This window comes from Apteryx rowi, unplaced genomic scaffold (assembly GCF_003343035.1).
Source record: "Apteryx rowi isolate R43461 unplaced genomic scaffold, aptRow1 scaffold_24, whole genome shotgun sequence".
Lineage (NCBI taxonomy): Eukaryota > Metazoa > Chordata > Aves > Apterygiformes > Apterygidae > Apteryx > Apteryx rowi.
In genome coordinates this window covers 173,840-187,837 of record NW_020448752.1, presented here as the reverse complement: position 1 = coordinate 187,837, position 13,998 = coordinate 173,840, and positions in this window count along the sequence as shown.

Genomic DNA, 13,998 nt, shown 5'->3' with positions numbered 1-13,998 from the left:
ACCGAGGGTTTGCTAGATGCTCGCAGGAACATTTCCACAACTAACCACCTTCAACCCCTGCAACCGAGCTGGCACCAAATGTACCTTCCTTCAGATGCATTCAGGCATTAAACTTCCAAACTCAGCTTCTTCAGTGACTCCTGCTATACGTAAAACTGCTCCTGGATGCTGAACATCTCATTTCCTACCGGTACCCGCGTTCTCCTTCACTGTGACATTCATAGCCTTTAACTTGAGGTATTTTAGAATTACACTAATGTCTCTTATATTATGTAAGGCAGATTAGAGTTCTGTTCCATTTAATCTAGCTCATCCATCATTTATTTAACTTTGCACATTGTCATTCAGAGCAAGTATTTTAAAAATCAAGGCTCCATTAAACCTATTCAATTATCTGTTGTTCTGAGTAACTGTTATCACCAGCTGCAATAGCTTTTAATAACTGAAATAGAACATTATGAAAATAAAAATACAGTTGCTCACCTTGGAGTAGTGCCAGGCCCTCATTTTGAAGCAGCTCAGACATTAATCCTACAGCTTATAAATAAATTAATATTAAAAAAAAAAGGCTAGGAAAAGTTGTAGAAACAGACAACTAAGCAACGTCTTCTGTCATTGATTTTGCTTTTTTAAGCAGGTAGGTCTTTTTTTCCCGTGCTGCACACAGAAAGGCTTTGATGTTTTATGTAATGCCGTCACTCACTGTAAGGCAACTTGGAGTTCATCATGAAATTCAGACTGCACAGAAAGTCTAACCTTGCAGCTTCTGCACTCCTGTTTATGAAATATTTTATATTTAAGAATAATAATACTGCTTGAAAACTATGCTCAGAAGAGACACAATTGGTGACTCAGTCTTAATCACTTTGTAATTAGATCTGGTTTAATAACTTCAAAGTAAGGGGAAATATTGGTCTATTCCCTTATTATTCTTACTCAAAGTCATGCTTGTAAAAACTTCAAAGTGTTTAAAAAATCAGTCGGATTTCATACGTAATTAGTTATGGAACTGATACTTCCAAAGAGAAGCCTAAAACAATAACAACCCACTTTCTAACAGCTGGCAAGGAACAAAATAAGACAGAGACATCAGCGAGAATTAGCCAACACTAGCAATCACCTCCTTAGCTTTCCCGAGAGGCGACAGCGGGGATCAGATGGACACGCAGGTGGTGCTTTTTTACGCTTCTCCTTTGCGCCCGGCATCGAGTGAAAAAATGTTGCGGGCTGAAACACAGGCAATGCTCACGAGGTAGGTAGGACCTAGAAATGCCCTTTAAGCATTTAGGTACACAGCAGCGACATGCTCTGAGGCCTCCGGAGGCCAYGGATATCTGGCACAGCATCCACCAAAGTAGCAGATAACAAGCCAGCTTTATCTGGGGAGAAGCAGTGTTAACCCAGGCCTCTTCGTTAGCTTGCTTTTTTCTAATACTGATGTGTGCCATGTCGCCCAAATATGACAAACTGCTCTTTCGTGGATGATAACAGTTGACTAATACAGCATACCATCAGCTCAGCCATCCTCTGCTGCAAGAATCAATGCAAACTGTCATTAAGGCGTATTATTTCTGTTGTTCCCCCATCACAGTGCAGGGAACCAAAAAATACCCTTGAAAAGATGCAGGTGTGAGATTAGATGAATTTGAGGCAATATGAACAAAAGATGTATGCAGGTATTGACTAACCTTCCTGTTCCAAGTAATTATTGCCTGCAGCTACAAGGAAGCTGCCTGCCCCTGACTACCTTCAATCATATCTCCTTGGCTCCCGGCCAGATCAGCCTCCAAGAATCTTTTCAATCACCCAATCCTATAAAAAACAATTTGGTCGTATGATGGTGATGAATGTGTCCTCTGACTAACTTCCTTATTTACTTGCTCACTGTGAGAAAGCCCAGACTGGACAGCTTCTGATTTATCCATGCATTTTCAGTGTTTGCTAATCACTCTGCCACTTTATCTATGTTATTGTATTGGACAATTATCTTCCTCCAAAGAACATTTTCTAATTGTCGATTCTCAAGGCTGGGCATCTGTGATAAATCTAATTACAGAGGGACAGTAATTTTGTTGTTCTATCAAAACATAATAATCAGCTGTATGACAACAGGATAAAAAAGAGTGGAAAACAGAATAAAATGCCACGGGTTTTTATTCCCAGGAAATCATGCCCAACCAATACCACATCAGTCCTTATAAGATACCTATCTTGTTGGAGCCGGGAAATACGCTTGTCCTCACCTACCCCAAGCTGCCTGCCGTCAGTGCAAATCACGCTGTGGGAATTACTGCTCTGAGATGGAGAGGACGGGAATTAAGAGCAGGAACCGGCTCCATGGGAATTACAGGCAGACCGCACTGGAAGGGATCGGAGGAGGGATGTCACCAGGGGTGAAGATCCTGTTTATGGCGGCCGTTAAGGATGCTGGCCCAAGAAGCAGGTGTGACGTTCAAGAAAAGTGCCGGGCTCGTGTTGGTGGAAATAGCTGTCTTCCGTAGGAACACGTAACACCAAACCTGTATAAAACTGCACTCTACAACTGTGCTTTTTTTTTCCTTTTTTTTTTTAAATCTTTTTACCTTGACACAGTCACTCCAAGAGCCAGAGCTCTTATTAGAGGTGCTAGTCTGACTAAAGAGTGGAGCATACTGCAAAGAGACACGTCGCGCCTCTGCCCCGCGTCGCTCCTGTAATGACTGCCACGGGGGAGAGAAGGAATAAGAAATGTGTTTCATCTCCTGAGGAATGGAGACCTGAAAAAAATGTAATCAAAGATGCAATTTGGTTCTAATTCAGAAACTTTCGAGGCCTGCCGCTGTGAAAGGGTTTATAATGAAGCAATTTCTGGCGCCACGCTGAAGAGGGGAGACGTGTGCGCCGGGAACAAATCGAAAGCCCCTCCRCCAGTATCGTCCCTCTTGTAGAGCCATCGGCATTGCGGTCGAGGTGCCTCTGACGCATTTGACGGAGCATTTATTATCTGCGCTCAGCCACGCGCTCCAGCCCAGCTCGGACGGCCGTATCGCTGGCTGATCTCCGCGATTTGTGCYGAGAAGAGCCCGGAGGCCCCAGACGGCACCTGAGCTTCTCTGCGCAGGGAGCTGKGCGAGACACAGAGGATGAGATGCTCCCATTTGCCTCCCAGGAAAACTCCACGTCGAAATAATCAAGCGGTGGAGAGGAAGGGATTTTGTCAGAGCAGCTCCCGACGCCTGGCGGCAGAGGCTCTGCCCAAAGGAGCTGCCGGGGCGGAGGCGAGGGGCCAGTTCTCGTGGCCCCGGGGTGAAAGCGGCTCCTTGCAAAGACTCACTCGTGGTCCCCAGACCTTCAGAGGTCCCAGGGTTTCCTAAGTGCAGCCAGGATGGTCAGAGCGCCGGGAAGGGTGGCACGGATGGACCACAGCATCCCGTTGCCGCAAAGGGCGTGCACGGGCCAGCGGTGCTTCTGCACCACGGTGCCGAGGCCAAGCGAGCCGAGCAGAGCCGAGCGCTCACCTTAATTAGCTCCTGATTGCATCAACAAACTGCGTTAATTTTAACGCTCTCCCGCTTATGCCGGAGTCGTCATGCTTTTTCACTCCATTTGCCTTCCAAGGCTGGCTCAAACGGCAGCTGATTAAGAGCAGCGGCACCTCCGCGCTGCCGCATTTCCCTGGGTACCGGATCAGCCCCTTCCCCATGTGGATGAGAGGATGCCTACTCATCAGAAACTGCACTTTTCACAGGAAAAAACAGGCAGGGTTTTTTTTTTTTTTACTTTTCCTGTTGAATTTTTCTACTGAAAATACCATGATTTTCAAAGGCGGCCCAAAAAATATCTTCCCAGTGAGTGCACAAACATAAGTTAATAGAAGTAYTTTCGCAGGAATTTTAAACACAAAAATTTTTTTATAAACATCTAGGGAAAAATTGCTGTTATTTTGGAGCAGCTGTAGAGTCAGCAGTGAGCAATGGATTCTGCTGAGCATCCGCTCCTCCAGAAACGCTTCGCGGGCGAGAAAACAAAACTCGCAGCCTTCACAGCACGTGGACACCAACACACRGAATTTGCTAAATTTCATCCAAGCGAACCTACCCACCAACTTCATCCCTTCCCATTTCGGATGAAGCGGCTGCGAGGAAGAGCGCTGCAAAGGCTTTGGCTGCCGAGCGGCAACACTTTGCTTTTCCCCCGTCACCCGAGATACGCGGCGGCTGGAGTCAAACAGCGTCACTTTGGCAAACCTTGCGCAAAACGATGTTTCTGTCACCGCTTGAAAGCCCCATCCGGCTCCGTTGGGCGACAGTCACTGTCCACCATGGTTGCCTAAGCCAATGTGACAGGAATGTCACATAAAATAGCTCGGCTCCGCCGTGCGATGAGAAACAGCAAAAATAGCCCGACGGTTGCTGTTTGCGTGCAGAGATTCGGGACGACGTCACGGGGATGTCAAGATGGGACCGTCAGAGCTTTTCCCCTGCAAAGCAAACAATTTTAACCGTTTTCATGCCGATTTGGACCGCAACCCATAACGGGCGAGGAGGGGCTGACGCACGGGCAAAGCTTGGAGGCAGCGACGAGCCGCCTGGCGCGGCACCGGGAGCACCCAGCCTGCTCCGGCTCCAAGCGCTGGGTGACACCAGCCTGGAGCTCCCCGGCTGGGAGCCGAGCTCCTCTTAAGAGCAAACAGCCGCAGCGAGCAGCTCTGTCRAGAGAGGGTGGGAAAAAAACGCACAGCCAAAGCTGGTGACTGACTACCAGCGACTTCTTATCCAGCAAACGAGCAATTAGAGCTAACACACGCTGACCATCCGCTTCCGCAGAGCCGAAGCGGGCAGGGGCTCCCTTCAGAGACGGCGGCATACAGGTTCGCGGGAAGAGGCCCTTCTTCCTAGCAATTATTAGCAGAAATGGCAACATCTCCCGTGCAAAGAGAATAATAACAATAATAAAAATTTTAAATAGTGGAACTAATGTGATTTGACCACACGTTCGTCTGTTTTTTTTTCCCCCCTGRTTAAAGCCCCTATATAATCATACGTTTATTAACCTAAGTCCTTAATCAGGATTAACCTCCTGCTTTGCTCCGCGTGGCGCCCTGCGAGCAGCCGCCGCGCTGGGCACCCGCCCGCTCGCCGGAGAAGGCGGCGGAGCGCCGGCAGCGACGCTCCGAGCGGAGAGACCCTTTCGCCCACGTTTGGGAGCGAAAAGCAAGGAAAGGGACATCCAGCTCAGCACGGGGCTGGTCCTGCGTCGCTGGGAAACGTCCCTCGCTGCGTCATCCAAACGCAGACATGAGCACAGCAGGGAATGCCAAAAAGCGCTTCAGATTTTGGGGGTAAAAATGTATTTTGACGATAGAGCAAATCAGTACACAGAGGAAAATCTCTGAATCTACTGAATCATTCTACTCGCTTTGCTGTTTGGTTTTTGGTTTTGCTTTAAAGAGAGCTGTGGGTTTCTTTCAGAACAATCCTGCAGTAGAACAGAGCAGCGTTCGGTCTTAGCATGATTCCAGTTAAACCAGTGAAAATACCCGGAAAATAATTCAGTCCCAAGAGTGAGCTTACATTCAGCCAGTCAAAACAAATGATAGCACCATTCTCCACTTGCTGGATTTTTTTTCCTTCTTTTTTTAAACAAATCTGTTGTTTAAAGTGTCCGGACATTTTGCTTAATATGGGCTTAATAGGCTTAAGTAACAAGTCAACATTTGGATTCTTACTAGATTATTGAAGCGATTTGAGTCTAAACCCGGATTTGCTGGAGACACAGGGAACGGAGCCAGAAACCACTGAGCAATCGCTCTCCTGAGCAGGGGCTCCACTTAATAAGAAAAAGTTTGATTAAAGATTATACAAATGAAAATCCTTTACCTTTTCAGAGGCCAGGGTTTGTTTTACATACAGGTGTAAAGTGCAGTTCCACCGAGCCAAAAAATTAGGGCGAGCTTGCAGAGAAACACCAGCTCCTGCATGATCGACCAGAGGAAAAGGCTGAGAAGTCGGTGAGGAAGACAGCCGTGGTTTTAGGTGTGCCGGCTTTAACTCAGCAAACTGTCACTGCTGCAGTGGAGCTCTGCAATATTTGTAATTAGAGACCTTAAAAATGGGGAGAGGGAGCAAAAAGAACTGCAGCTATAGATTTTAAAGCCTGTTCACCAGCTAAAGAATACAAGGAAGAGAGAAAACAATTAAGAATAAAGTTAGGAGGCCTTCGATACTGTATTCATCATGCAACCTAAATATAGTAGCTAAATGCATCAGACTAAAACACTGTCTTGAGCAGGCTTTAATTCTGACACCTCATCTGCTATTTAGCATGAAATGACTCGGCACCTTCATTTTTTTTTTTTTATGTAAAGATAAATAGCGTATTTTTATCTGTTTAAAGAAATCCAAATCACGGTGGGCTAAATGCAGAAAGGGAGAGCAATACCAGAGAATGATGTAAAATCTAATTAAAGACCTTTGGCTGCCACGGAATTGAAAAGCAATTAAAAATCTCTTTTTTTGCCTAGAAGGGTCCCAGAAGAAATTCTTAAATCGTAATCTGCCTTTGCCTTTATCCCCGTTGTGACAGGTCCAGGAAGCCATCTCCGCTGCGCTGGGAAGGGACAAGAGACAGGCGCCAGCGGTGCACCACGTTTCTGGATGGGCAGCGCTTGGGTTTCACCTGCGACGGGCTTGAGCCACGCTGGTGCAATCCGCTGCAGGGCAACCAAGGAGGCAAACTGAAATTTGCAGGATTATTCAAAAAAAATCTCATTATAAAATCAGTGTGCTCCTGTCCTGTTGCTTGGGGGTACTTTGCAGATACTCAGTAGCATTTTGCTTTATTACTACAGAGAATTATCAAGCAGAAAAGCTGGGAACACTCGGAAAACCTTTTTACAGGTTTATATTTAATTTAAGCATCTAATCTAATTCCTCTGTAGCCCTTTCTTTTTGTTAAATTAGCACTTAATTCCTTCGTTGCTATTTGAATGAATTCCTATCTGTGGCTGTGCAGAGAAGATGAAATTGGAAATTACAATTCTGGGGGTGTCAGGCCGCATGCGAGTAATGAGGAACGTTTTTTTTACATGGACTTTGACATTTATTAATTTTCTTTAATGCCACTTTTTGTTCTGCGTGACAATCTCATTATGACACGGGCGTTTTGCAAGATTCACGGCAATTGCAGAGAGGTCGGAGAGGAGCCGGCTCTGCTCCCAGTTACCCAGCTGGGGAGCTGCGGCCGGTCCGTGCTGCCCTGGGGCATCGCGGCTCTGCAATGCAGCATAGTGCCTGCCCTCCCGTGCACCAAAACACAGCCCATCGACGCCCAAAATGTGGCCTCGGAGCTGGTGTCCCACCAGGGGAAGGAGCACCCGAGGATGTGCTGGGAACCCAGCACCCCCTGGGAGCGGCACGAAGGCGCCTTTTCTCTCTGCACATCTTCCCCTTCTGCTGAAGGCTCCCTTACCCTCATTGCACTCAATTTTCCTCTGCTATTTTAGAGCTCTATCACGTCCTGTGTTTCCCCCCTCCAGCCCAATCTTTCCAGCCTCGGCTGTTGTGCTGCAAGGAAACATCATCGCACTGATATTTACCATCAATTATATAAAGCCATCGTTTGCCTTAAGAAAATATTGACATTATTTAAAATTCATGCTCCCAGTGAATTTGCTCCCTATGCCTGTCCGTGCAACGGGTGCAGCTGGAGCACTGCCACAAGATCAACGCGGCAGTGGGTGCTGTTTTCTTGTTGTTGCCAGCCCCGGGCAGATGCGAGGCTCTTGCTCCCCATAGACCCCTCTCCCCTTCACCCTCTAGGCTTTCAGCTCCCCAAAAGTCCTGTGAATCTGGGTGCTCAGTGCAAACCCTTCTGATCCTGCTGAAAATATAACCTTCTTTTTGTTCAGGTTTTCTGCTTAGAGCTCATGGTCAGGGAGATGCACATGGTCAGCTGCCCACCAAGAGCTCCCTGGCTCAACCAGCGAGGTTATGCACCCAGATGAGCGAAGAGAGCTGGAAAACCCACCCATCTGGGGACCATCCCTAATTGCAGAGCCCTGAGGAGCAAAGCTTTTCCCCATGGGGACCAGCTGCGACCCCATGCCTCAGGGCCAGTGTGTTGCTGTAGGAGCCAGGTGGTCCTTTTGCTCGAGATGGTCCTGCTTGCCATCACTCTGCGCTTGAAATGGGCCCTCCAGGAGCATTTTCATGAGCCGGGGCGATGAGTCATCCGCTCAGTTTGCTTGCCACGCAAGTGAGTTTTGCTGCTGCACTCATTACATGAAAAATGCAGCTTTAATTTGGGGAAGCAGGCTTTAATCCTGGAGGAGGAGAGAAGCCATCAGGAGTTCATTTAGCAGAGTTCAGAGGGAGCTCTGTGCGTTGGCTCTCCCGCCGACGGAGACGTTTAGCGAGGGGGAACTCCAACTGGGAATTAACCCATTTTGCAGCAACTGCTAAACCTCTGCGTTTAATTGTTTTAAACTAAGTATTTTCATTCCCATCGCCACTTTTGCCCAGAGACCTCCCAGCCTTGAAGCAGGTTGTTCTCTACAGCAGCAGCTTCAGGGCATTTTTCCAAGGCAGGCTGGTCCCAGAGCTCAAGGAGCCCCATGCTCTCAGACCCATCCAGGTACACCGAGAAAGTTGGCCTCAACAGTTGCTTTTACACATAAAAATAGGTTCTCCCACTCCCCCAACCCCACTGGTGCAGCTAAAGTTAGTTTTCCTTTATTCCTGGCCTTTATTCCTTGAATAACAGATTACCTGGAGAGAAGGATGGAGAGAGACTGTGTAGAGGTTTGTGCATTGTAAGGTCACAGCAGGCTTTCGATGACGTAAGTCACTAATAGCATGGCTAGACACACTAAATGACATAAAAGTCTAGAGTGGAAAATTAAATATAATTTCAAAGTGATACTTATCCTACTTGGAAAGAGTACTGGCTTTACAAGTGTCTGTGCAAAAGGTAGGTATATTAAATAGCTACAGTTAATGGAAATACATATCCTCTGGTCTTCTTGCTGGTCTATCCTCTGGCTAAAAGTACTCTTGGTTTGTCTCTGGGAATACAGTAATTCTCACTAGCAAATCTTGGTTAGTCTTATCTAACACAAGAGCACAGGCTAATATATGCAGAAAAATAGATCAAAGAAACTAGAAGATAGCTTTATACCTTTCTGAGTAGCAAAAAATAGTAAAAATGATCAGGTATTTTCTTTCGAAAACACCAACCCCCCCCCCCCAACCACTACCTACAAAAGCTGGCAATAATCTCGCCCAAGTATGAATTACTCCTCATTGTGCTCAAACCGCCTATCAGCCCCACAATCATACCCTTTCATCACCTTTACAGCCCCTCTCAGGAGCCCTCAAAGAGAGCCTTAGTGACCCAGCGCGACACCGCGGCACCTGGAAACAGCCCGGCTCCCCAAAGGGCTCCAGTCCCACCTCTGGCTCCTTCTGGTTTCTTGAGTTGCAGCTTTCCGATATCTCTTCGCTACGAGAAAGCGGCCTCCAAACTACAGGCAGTTGCTGGTTGAGGTTCTCCAAAGCGGGTGCTTCCTCCTGCAGAAATCCTGCAGCCTGTGGGAAGCAGAGCCCTGTGCAGCCCTTTCACACAAAGGCTCGATTTGCAAAACCATAAGTTTGACAGAACTAACAAAATAAGCGATTACAAATTCTTAAGACCACGCAGAAGTCAGGATGCTGGTGTGGGCTCTTGCCTCTTGTGTAAATCCGTATTCACCTTTCCCTCCCTGTCTCTCAAAGTCAGCTCCTTCATATTTACCAGCAACTGAACTGTTTGTTTAGATGAATTATGGGCAAGAAAGAAAACAGCTAGTTACTTTGTGAAATAGCATTGGGAAGTCAGGAACAATCACAGCCACGGGTTTATTTTTGTTGCTGTGACAAGGACAGTGCACAGCAAACGGATGTAAAGATGCTTTCTGAAGTGCCTTGCAACGCTTTGGGAGAAAGAGAAAAAAAGCACTTAAAAAGAACAGACTTATGAGTTTTGTCTGACACTGGGCCTCTCGGGGATCTGGTTAGACAGCCATCTCCACTTTGCATGCAAGAGCTCGCTTGCCTTCTCTGCTTCATTTAGCTTTTATATTGAGAAAATGAAGTGACCAAAGTAGTTCTTACATCCCCAGAAGGTATTCGGTTTGGAGATCACCCATTCAAACAGCACGGCTGGATGAGGAGCAGGCAGTGCCAGCCAAGGTGAGCCAAAACCGCGGGGCGGATTAGTGCTGAAGTCGATCCCCTCTACGAGACGGAGGCGGCAGGAGCTGCGGCTTTGGGAGGAGAGCCGGGCTGCTGCAGGAGCTGCGCAGATGCTGCAGCAAAAGGCTATGCCAAAGCCCAAGCGCTTTCCTCGCCTTTACACCTTCTTTAAGGAGCAAAGCCCTAGGAATCTAGCAAATGGACCAAAAGGTAAGAAGTATTTCTGCTAAAGTGCTATAAAACTATGGTAACTTTCTCAAAACTCTCATTTTACCCATTGTTTTATCATGCTGTTTTGGTGAACCAGTTCCGCGGTCACTCAGATGGCCATGAACAGCTCTTGCACCACCCTGCGCCCGCAGGACCGCCAGCAGCGTGCTCCGCTGCTGTTTCCGAGCATTGCAGAGTATTGCTTGAAACAGCTTTTCAGGCCATGGAAATCTCACCTGTGAACCCCCCCAACACACATCTCAGATTGTTCCACGTCGCTCCTAAAGCTGCGAGGAAAGGAGACCTTATATGAACATTCAATGTTGCATCCGAATATTTAAAGTTGCGTCTTCTCCAAATAAACTGAGGGAAATCAGTTCCCCTGTCAAACCGTCCTTGCTCATTACTTCATTCAGCTGAGAACGTAAGATTATTGGTGACAGATCTTCCAGCAAGTTACCAGTTACTTTACTTTTACTGAACGCGTAAACCGTAAGTCTTCCTTGCCTGCCTACAGATTATTTTTTGCTCTTGTGGTGTCTGTGGACCAGAGTGCTCCTATTAGCAAACCTGGCAAAGGACAGACAAAAATACTGGGGATTTCAAAGGTCTCAATAGGATGAATGTTGCTGGTGAAGCGGCTCCTGTGGATGTATGTTTTCCACGAACGAGTCTTCATTATGAGCTACTGTGTCTCATTGTAGCATCTTAATGACAGAAAACGATAGGAGCTCGTCTAGCAGCAGTAAACCACTTCCTACAGGCAATGGGAAGGACCGGGGCTAAAATCACTATGTATTTATGACTGTACTGCACAATTTTACAACTAACATCAATGTATAAACCATCATCCATTATCTATGATGGAACAAGCACTAAAAATGGAAGAAAAAAGGGCATCACTGCTATTTAGCTGCTGCAGTTTTCTACAGAGCCATTCAAGGTGGTCTGTTTTTTTGCCCCTTTTTTTAAACAGTTCATCCCACTGCACCTCGACAGCTTGCTCACAGCAGACGGCTGACGAATGTGACGCGATTAGCAAGACAAGACAGCCCAAACGCGGAGCAGACAGCAGAGCAGAAGACCTGCAACAGGGCGGCAAGCCACTGTGCACTCTTCAAAATACTTACGAGCCTCTTGAAGTTTTTACCTGAAAGTAGTGAATGGGCATTAACCGCTGCAATCCCAAGCAGGGTGAGGTTTCAAAACCGACTGCGTTTAGGATTATACACAGTTTCTGTTGGATCACAGAGGAAAAGTAGCCAGCCTTCTGCAGAGCAGCTCTTTCAAACGGGAACATTTTCAGCTCAATTCCACTATAGCCATCGAGAACCGGTTTAGACTATTACTTAATATTTGTGTTGAATATTCTTAATAAAGACTGTCAAATAGCATGGATACAGAGCCCAATTAGCAAGCAGGCGCTGGCTTTTGAGCAAGGGGCACACCACCTTCTGCAGCAATAGCACAGGTGGGTTCGGGGATGGTTCACATCGCAGAGCGGTGACACTCACAGCATTTTGCTGGAGGCATTAACCACCAACGACGAGCATCTCTTGACTCAGGATTGAGCTCCCCAAGAAGCCCCTCCATTTTTTGGCAGTCAGGCAGCTGGAAGGTGGGCAAGTCCTCCCACCCCCCATGTCATGGTGTTGTCGTAACGCAACACCAGGCAAACAGAAACCCTGAGGGGCTGCAGCCCCTGGCTCCGTGGGGAAGGGTTTGGCACCAAGAGGGGCTGCCCATCCTGCACCAGACATGTCACATATGTGCAGTCTGCATGACACCAGACTTTCCGTCTGAATTTTTCTATTCTCCTGTAACGAGCCTAGTTATCCGCAGCAGTTCAAGAACGGTTTTCATGAAATAGTCAATGCTTCCTACTAAGGGACTCATATCCCCTCTGTGGAAGGCCATTACAGCTACTCAACAATGTTGTCCTTGCTGTTGCTATCAAAAGAGTCTAAACTTGACCCACAGGCTGCCTTCAGGCAGGTCACGAGGCGGTAGGACTGCTGAGAAATCCAATAAATAGCCAGAGAATGCAAGTCCTTCAAACCCCAGATAGTAACAAGCATCAAGGAAGAGCAGGGTAAGTTATTAGCTGCTATTTCGTGCCTAAGGGAACCACAGACTTTCCAGGTGGCAAAAAAGGAGCAGGAAGGAGAAAAGTCTTCATCTAGCAAATGGGAATTAAGGAAATAAAGATATATCACACACTCCAACCAAGACACAGTGCCTGAACTCAGCTCGTGGACAGCCAGGGCCAACGTCCCCTCTGAGATGCGGTCCCTGCTCTCCCCAGACCTCCAGCCCGCGCTCAGGCTCTGGCTCTCCGTCTTGCAGAGCTGCAGACAAACTACTGGGCTCTGAAGAGCCACATGCTAGGGGGATACAGGACCACTAGGGATTCATGATGCTCCTGCTTTCAGTGCCCTGGCTTTGCCCACCAGTTGCAACAGATTTGTGGCTTTTTCCTGCAAGCTCCTCTCCCCGCTCTCAACCAAGGCTCTGCCAGTAAGATTGAGTAATATAGAGATTTATCTTGTCCATTAATTTTAATGTTTGCACTTTATACATGTATCAAGCAACCTTTGCTTCATTCTAACCCCTTTCCAATGGCTGTGGAGTAAGATGAACACGTGGTTTAATGGCTTGGTATTGCAAAGTCAATTCAGTGCAGGGCATGGGGTGTGTGGGAAGAGCCAGAGCAGGGACTTCTGGTAAAGAGAAACTCTTGTGATTTTTGACTTGTTTGCCAATTGATAGATGTATTCGATACATCTCAAAATAGTAACCACTATTTCATCTCCCTTCAGCCTGGTGGACTGTTAATGAAGCTGGAAGTTGTCCCAGCAACCATATGGCACACGTCATCTTCATCAAGTTAACTAAATTCCAAAAAGCTCATATTTATACATATGTATATAAATATGGAATAGGCAAAGGAAATGTGATTCCTTAAGAACCGCATCCTCTGGAGTAACCCTAAACTGCAAGATGCAGCTGTTTATTGAATGGCGTGATTTCTCACACCACATGGTGTTGAAGGAAGCCTAAAAAAATTCATCTTAATTTGGAAAAGATACAAAACGGAGGAGGGAGAGGTAGAATGCGAAACATTTCTTAAAATATCCAGATCTAAGGCATGATGTAATGAAAATGTATGCTTGCAAATAGGATGGATTTTCTTTGGGGAGGAGGTAAGGAGGGAGAGAGCAAGCAGAGCTGCAGCTTTTTCCCCGATCAGCATCACTAAGCACCGGATTCATGCTTGGTGACACCGGGGGGCACAGTCACACTCCTAACTGCTTAGCCTCTGCACACCCCAGGGCACTGGGAATAAGACAGACAAAAATGCATGTGAAGTATTTAAAGTACTGGCTGGAAAGTGCTAAAATTAAGTTTCTTTATCAAGAAATCCTCTTGCAATGACCTCCACAAGTAGTGACTGCAGCTTGAGTCTGACCTGCATTTTGGAGAGCCACAATTCAAATTATTCTTATGAACAATCAAGGATAAAAACAAAACAAAACCAAAACCACCCACCCTTCTTCCACCTCGCCTGATGAAGAGA